Raw genomic sequence first — 8,711 nt, 5'->3', positions numbered from 1 at the left:
GGGCCTGAGCGTCCGTAGCGCTATTAGAAGCAAAGTGTGTGACTACATCTCCCATTATGGCGTTAGAGCCATGGAAATTGGTGTGTGTGGCGTCATGGCCACCAGGAGGAGCAACCATGGCGTCATGGTCATGGTTGGCGCTATTTATGGCGTCATCACTAGGGACAGGGGCGGCCTTTCAACGGCCTAAGACAGCAGCAGCTCCAGAAGCTGCAATTTTCGCGGTCTTGCTAAGTCCTGGAATCAATGTTTGATTCTTGCTTCTTCTCACTCTGAAAAAAGGATGCCCGTGTGAAGTCTTAAGAATACGAACCATCATATCACGACCAGGATGTCCTAGTCGGTCATGCCAAAGCCAATATGTGTCTGAATCCAAGAGATCTTCTCTTATGACGTTATTGGATTTAATTGGTCGAATTGTAGTGACGTAAAGTCCGCTAGATTGACACATAAGCTTCTCTAAGATGCGCTTCCATCCGCAATCATTAGAGGTAATGCAATGGAATTCTATTCCATTCTCACTATGAGTTTCCGCATGAAATCTGTTAGCTCTAATATCTTTAAAGCTCAATAAGGTTCGATTTGCCTTAGGAGCGTAGAGAGCTTCAGTGACTTTAATCAAGGTGCCATTAGGCAAAAGGAATTGGGCCATTCCATGTCCTTGAACTAAACCTGATGGCCCAGCCATCGTAGTCACAGATGAATATGTAGGCAACATCTCCAAGAATAATTGCCTATGTCGTAGAATGGTGTGCGTAGTCGCACTATCCGCAAGACATTGAAGCTCATCCATTCCTAAAAGAAAAGCTCGTAATTAAAAAGGAGTCATAAAGAAAAGAACTCAACTTTTATTAATAAGCCAAACGGAATTACATCATCGTTTCTCTTAACCAAAGAAAATCTAATCCAATAAACTAGTTAATGCAAAACAATGGTAGTCGCCTAACTTCTTTCAGTAATTCCAATGTAAATGTGACCAGTTAAGTAGAGAGATGTCGGTGGAGCAAAGCTCGCTTCAGTACCACTTATCTCAAAACCTTTCTAGACATCACTTTTACATTGAGTACGCCTACTTTGAAGAGAAACTAATATCATTGGCATCTACTACAAAAGTAATATGGCAATGGCCTACATCTCTTGGAAAATAAAAAGACTTAATCAAAATCGCCAGTTTCTGGGTCTTGATCCTTGTAGTCTTCCAACCTTAGATCGAGATCTCCATCTTGATCTTCTTGTTCCATGTAATTTGCCTCCCTTGCTTCACGATAGATCTTGTATGCGTTGGCAACATTCTGGGATGCAGTACACTTCCTTGCCCAATGTCCACTTGATCCACATCGAAGACAAACATCCTTATGGTCAGGCTCCCTTGATCGAGATGCTTTTGGTGCATGTGTTGGACGACTATTATTCTTGGTGGCGTCACCACCATAGCCGGAGGCTCCACCTCTCTCTCTCTTCACATGTTGACCTCCACGCTTCCGTGCACGCCTCTCTTGGCGATTTCCTTCCTCTTTAGGGCGAGAATATGGACCAGAGCGTCCAGAATTGTCCCTACTCTTAGGGTTTCGCTCCTTGCGTCCTCCCTTGGGGGCGCGACTATAGTTAGACTCCGGAATAGACTTAGTTCCCACTCGTCTAGCATTATAGTTTTTCACGAGTATGTTGTCATGCTTTTCAGCTACGTTCATGGCGCCAATAAGCTCATGAAACCTCGTGATACGTCCTGCATTCACATCAATCCGATAATTCTTTGAAATCATCAGGGCAGAGACGGGGAAGGTAGAGAGAGTCTTCTCGATCAACATCGTATCAGTTATGGTTTGACCACAAAACTCCATTAGGGACTTGATACGAAGAGCTTCCGAGTTATAATCAAGCACAGATTTGAAATCACAGAAGCGGAGGCTATGCCATCGCACTTCTAAATCAGAAAGCAGGGAATCACGAACGTTGCCAAATCGCTACTCAAGTTCAACCATAGCTTTCTTGGGTCTTCCTCATTGAGGTATTCACTTTGGAGCGCGTCATTCATGTGCCTTGTCATGAGAATGATGGCTTTAGCTTGATTTGCTTCAAAAGCAGTAGCTTGCTCAATGGAGAGTACGTTCTAACTAGGCTCTTGGATGGTTTCCAGAAGTCCATCAGCCTTAAGATGTTGGCGCACATCTCGGACCCACCTATGGTATCCTGTGCCAGTTGTCTCTAGTGGAACAAAACTCAACTTGTTCAGGTAATTCATCTTGAAAAATAACACAAGATTAGGGTTAGTTTCGGAGCGAAAAGGCTACCAAGAAAAGCTATTAAATTTCTGAGCGTAGTCGCTTCCAAGAAATTAGGGATTTTTTTGAGCGTAGTCGCTTCCAAGAAAATCCGATTTCAAGAGGGGTTTTGGATTAGATCGAAACGACGATGTATGTGGTCGATCGTTTTCTTCTCAACAAACTCTAAGTTTGGAGGACTCTACAAGCTCCAAGCTTGGAGTGAGCACGAACCCCCACAGTTTGGCTATTGGTCTCCCCTATGAAGAAGAAAGGGGGGTAGAAGAAGGGATGTTGGAAGTCCCCGAGAAAAGAAGAAGAAATTGAAAAAAAAAACTTCAAAAACGGGAACTTTTAGAAAAACTTACCTTAAAAAGATGGCTGGAAAACTTGACAGGAAAATTGGCCGGAAATATGTAGACGGAAAAGTCGCCGGAAAAGTGTTGACCGGCGTTGACCGAAGGTGCTGACGTGGCAGTGCGGCGCTGACGTGGCATATCCGGTGCTGACGTGGCAGAGCGGTTTGGCGGCTTGGCTTGGGCCTGCTGCACATGGGCTCAACTTTTGGGCTGCAGCAAGTGGGCTTTGGCTACAGCAGGTGGGCTTGGGCTGGGGCCTCCTCCTTTTTTTTTTCTTTCTTTCTTTCTGCCGGTTCAGGTTAAGAAGACGCCGGTGGCAGGTTCGGTTGAATTTTGGCCCGTTCCGGTGGTGAAATTTCCGGTTCCGGGTTTCTGGGGTGGAGACGCTGCAGGTGGTCGACTATGGCCGCAGGAGGTGGTGAGGAAGGCTTTGAACCGGGCAGAGGTACTTTTGCTACTTCTGGTGGCCGGTTCGGTGGTTTGCAGGCCGGTTCTGGGGGTGGGGCCGCCGGTTCTGGACTGCTGGAGTTGAGATCTTCAAGGTGGGCGGCGATGGTTTTTGGGATTTGAGGGCTACGAATTTAGGATTTCAGGGTTAGGGCTTCGTGCTGATAACGTGTTTTAGGGAAACGAGAATTGAGAAGAATTTGCTGTGTATTCTCATTGCTAATAGGGGCCTCTTTATATAGAGGATTACAATGCATAGAATCTCAATCATACAAGGAAAGTAATTCAACATTGATTAGAATTCTAGATCCTTCTAATTAAATCCTATTACCACTAGGTCAAGTAACCTAGAGTTTGGGCTAAACACAGATTAAGTTTTCCTTGAACATAATTACTATTCTAAAAGTTTATGATATTAATAGAAGCTTGGGAATCAAGGAAAATCAAAATATGTTTGCAACATGAAAGGATTTCAAGGTTTAGAGTAGAGAAATTAGACGAGTTCAATTATGACAAGTAAATGGCTAGTCTTGAATCTTCATAAGATAAGATAACCTTGGCCAAGTATCTCATTGGGAAACAAATTAAAGGACTGTATACATACAGTCGGGCCAAGACCCTGGGATCGGCCAGTTTTAGCTAACTTGTCCTTATCTTCTGTTGTGGATATGACAATGCACCACAGTGTTGATAAGTCTAAGCTACCCGGCATAATTATCTCTTAGTTGTTGATAAATGTTTGTAATCTTAGAGTTCTTATTTCACTAGGACTTGTATACACAGCATCGTAATTGTATTATATATACCTTTAGTCTTTGTATTAATAATACTCCATGGTATCACAACCTGCCAATTGAATAAAGCGGCATATACAATACAACATTCAACCTCTTGATGATGATCGGTAAAAATATGTTACAAAGATTGAAATCATCACCAGGAGAAGAAGAAGGTCGATCATTAGAGTCAGAGTCATTCAGAACTAAGATTGCTGATCTCCCCGAGGTTTTATTGGTTGAAATTTTGTGTCGGCTTCCCTGCAATAAATTCATATTCCAATGCAAGCTTGTGTCCAAGCCGTGGTGCAATCTTATATCTGCTCCTTGCTTTGTTGGCCGCTATCTATGCCTCCAAGGCTCCAACGTCAAATGCAAAAGCCTATTCTAACAACTCTAGTTCTATTTGATATAATCAAACCAGTATCTCTCATCATAACGTCGGATCATCCGGTTTTCAGAATAGCAGCAAGGCATTTCACTCTTAATTTCCTCCCATGTTATAACCAAGCCAAAGAAATAGAAGAACTAGTCGAACAATTGCCCTATTTGAGGTACTACTACAAACCAGGTTCCATTGTATCACCAATTGTGGTAGGGACGTATAATGACTTGGTTTTATGCTGCGCAACCAAGAATTATCAACGCCATTACTACCTCTGCAATCCATACACCAAACAATGGGTTCCTCTTCCTCCCACCCCTCGGGTCTACCACCGCGGGGTGCTTGTGGCCTTTGTCTGTGATCCATATTATAAGTACTCAGATGATGATCATAATGGAGATGAAGAACAAGGGACTAATACTAGTACTAGAACGAATTCTTTCATCTTTAATGCTGAGTATAAGTGGAAGGTTGTGCGACTAGTTCCCAATTCATCAGATCCAAACTTTCATTTCGAGATCTTCTTTTCTGAGACCTGTCAATGGAGAGAGATAGATGTAGTATGCCCTCGGCCATTTTATTCATTTGCGATTTTTAATGATTACAGTCGGGTTACTGCAACAGATTACGTGGCTTACAATGGAATGTTGTACTGGTGGAGCAGTAATGGCCTTATACTTGAGTTGGATATGCCCAAATTCAATACTAGTATTGCTAAGTACCATTTCATTGAACCGCCTGAGGGTTTTAATAGTCCAGCATCAGGCTCGCTAGGAGTAAGCGGAGGGCGTCTGCGGTTGAGCAGGGAAGAAGAATTTCTCCCTCAAGATCACGACGAGTTTCTGCAGCCATTTAGAGTTAGGGAGTTGAAACAAGTTGTGAAGGGCAGCGAAGGCAAATTCAAATGGTTAGCCGACAGTGTTCCTCAGCTTGTAAAAATATAGATGTCAGCGCACCGTACTCATTTAGGATGCTAGCTTTCCACCCAAACAATGAGGATGTCGTGTAATTGACTCATTACCATAAAATTATCACATGCAAGCTTCGTGGAGGAACGTTAGAGAAAATTTCAGAGTGTCCAGTAAAGGGAATGACGAGGGTACACTGCTACCCATTTTCTCTCCCATGGTGGCCTACCCCGGTTCCTAGGACTCTTAAATTAGTTCAATTGGCTATACCCCCGTTAGTGTAGAGTAGACTTGAATTAGTTCAATTGGCTGTACCTGCGATGCCGCGGGTTTGTTTATTTGCTAAGTTTTTAATGCACAGTGTTTATGAAACATTCGTATATTTACATGCTCAGTGTTTATTGAAAGATTCGTATATTTACATATTTCAATAATTGAGATTCTAAGTAAAAACTGCTATACTAAGTAGGCTTAACTATTTACATTTTAAATTTTTCAAAAAATTGATGTTCTAACCAACATTATTTTTTACAGGTTCGTTACAAAAACATTTAGTTTTAGCAAAATATATTACATTTCTAAATTGAACTAATAGTTTTACATTAGATCTTCGGAGTTGTCTGCCGTTGGCTTGTCTTGGATTCAACTGGCTGCTACTATAACTTATATCAATATAGGATTAGTAGTAGTAAGTCATCACAAAAGATAAAAGCCAACATAGGATTAACAGTAGTAAGCCATCACAAAACAAAAAAGCATTACAAGTAAAAATGTCAATATCTTTGAAAGAAATATAAAATTAAAGTCGTACTCAATTTACTGAACTATAATCAGAGATGATAAAAACATACAAATATCCAGCTCGCTGAGTTGAGAGGCGCGATCATGAGAAGTAACCAATCTAGAAGAAAAGTTAGAAAATTAAATAAAAAATAATTAAAAAAATCTGCTAACGAAATAAGGAAGGAAATTTTTATCCCCTAATTCTTTTCATCCAAAATTTGAAATTTGGTGCAACACTTAAATTTTACCAATTATTTGTAAAATCTAAAACGCATAGGAGACAAAATTAAAATTTCATCCCCAATTAAATTTTGGGACAAATATTTTTTGTCTCTAATTGAAGCCTATTTGTCTCTAAATAGCGTCGAAGGGAGAGTTTTGAAAAACAAAACTTTTAGGGACAAAATAAATTTTTTTGTCTCTAATCATGTGTTTGGGGGACGAAAAATTGATCCGTCACAATAAGATTTGTCTCCAAATGGGTTTTCTCTAGTAGTGAGGGCAGGGTGCGAATTGTCCTAAAGAATATCAAAAGAAGCCATGTCTCCCTACTGTACAGTATAGATTGTAGGTGGTGTATTCCATGCACCTACAGTGTGTGTTGGGATCAGGCCCATGCCTGGCCCAATTAATTTAAGTACATGTAGACAACTTCTGAGAAGATAGAATGAGTATCCAAAGAAGTGTCTGACATGAGTGAATTCAAGTGCATGGTCCTTAACTCCTTATGTTGTGGAATGTATCCTACAAATCATGTGTTGAATTATTAGTTGGAGAATGCTGTAATTTGAGTTCTGTAACATGGCTAACTCGAATAAGTGTGTTTTCTTTCATTACCATATGCGGTGATAGTAGTCATGGGAGAAGTCTTTATACTGAAACTAGTCCACTAATTATAAGTTTTCTTCAACTCCGAATCCAAAACATAGTTTTGTCACGAATTAGGCCTCCGTGTAACTTAATCCTACAATGATTTTGTAGTTGTAGTGTGCACATTCTAGAATGGTCCAGCATGGAAATATTTTAATTATTTCGAAGTGTTAAAATGCGTTTAGCTTGGTAAGTCATGCTTAATTTGCTTAGCTTGGTTTGGTAAGTCATGCATTTTATTTTATGCTTTTATCAAGTAATATAAATCTCTGAATAGGCCCTATTCATTGAGCAAGATCTTTCATTTTCTTCTTTCATATCATTTCGTGTGTTACACATGGAAACTCTTGGAATCTTTTTCTGTGTCCTGTTAGCTTCTCCTCTCCTCATTAGTAGTGTATCAGGTCCCACGGATGATTAATACGAGAGCAAAAGAATCTCGTTTCACTCTTCACGGGCTTTGGCCCTTCAACGCTACACAATTAGATCCAAACAATATTAATTCTGATTTCCAGTATAGACCTATCATAGAGTGTGCCCAGGTTCCTATGATACAGGAAAATCACAGCGGAAGAACTCAGCTCTCTAAGAGATGAGTTTTTGTTAGATTCTGCTCGCCACTCCAAGGAATCCACCAAGAAGATAAGAGCGAAACTCGCCACTCTAGGAATCCACCTAAGAGATAAGAGTTTGAATACAAATGGGAAGAACTTCTTCTCCAATTTGAATATTATTTCTGATAATGATCAAGTCTGCCTACAACTAAAAGCATAACCTCCTTTTATAGGATGATGAAGGGAAAACAGAAAGATTACTTATTCAAACTAGGAAATAAAGATGGCTATTTTTAACCTTGACTGCAGCTTCACCAATGTTTCTCAATTCCAAGGCTTGGGAATTCCATATTCAAGTTAAATGCTCCTTGGGATTCATTTCCTTCAATTAATGCTGCCAGTCCTCTGTTATGTCCAGATTCAAAGTCATCATCTGTATCATTCGCTTCCGCTTCGCGTGAACTCGTCACTGAGTTCTCTTGACCATTGCACTCATAGTATGGCGACAGATCCGCAACATTGAAAGTTGCTTGGACACCATAGTTTCCTGGGAGTTCAATCTTGTAAGCATTGTTGTTGATACGCTGGAGTACTTTAAAAGGACCATCTGCTCTAGGTTTCAGCTTGCCATGCTTTCCTCTAGGGAACCTTTCTTTGCGAAGATGAATCCATACCAGGTCCCCTTCTTTGAAAACAGCTGACTTCCGGTGCTTGTTGGCTTGAGTTTGGTACTTAGCATTCTTCTGGAGTATATTCTTTCGCACTTGGTCATGTAACTGCTTGATGTTCTTGGCTTGCTCTGCCGCATCACTGCTGAACTGAACTGTTGTTGGGAGAGGAGCTAAATCCAATGGACTTGTTGGATTTCTGCCATAGACAACAAAAAAGGGGCTGGTACCAGTTGTTTAACTTGGAGACCGGTTGTAAGAAAATTCAGCTTGTGCCAAGATCAAGTCCCACTGACGAAGATTCTTTCCCACCAAACTTCGCAACAAGTTGCCCAGGCTGCGGTTGACAACTTTAGTTTGCCCATCAGTTTGAGGGTGATGAGAAGAACTGAACTGTAGCTTGGTTCCCAGCTTCCTCCATAAAGTGCGCCAAAAATGTCCAACAAATTTCGAATCCCGATCAGAAGTGATTGTCTTTGGAATGCCATGAAGTTTGACAACTTCTCTGAAGTATAAATCAGCAACATGAGAAGCATCGTTGGTTTTATTACAAGGTATGAAATGGGACATCTTTGAAAATCTATCAACCACCACCATGATTGAATCTTTGTTCCTCTGAGTCCGGGGCAAACCTGTCACAAAATCAAGGCTAACATCTTCCCAAGGAGCTGTGGGAACCGGCAGAGGAGTGTACAACCCT

The sequence above is a fragment of the Rosa chinensis genome, chromosome 1 (genome assembly GCF_002994745.2).
Source record: "Rosa chinensis cultivar Old Blush chromosome 1, RchiOBHm-V2, whole genome shotgun sequence".
In the NCBI taxonomy this organism is placed as follows: domain Eukaryota; kingdom Viridiplantae; phylum Streptophyta; class Magnoliopsida; order Rosales; family Rosaceae; genus Rosa; species Rosa chinensis.
The sequence above is the reverse complement of the archived record's forward strand: the minus strand, read 5'-3'. Positions refer to the sequence as shown.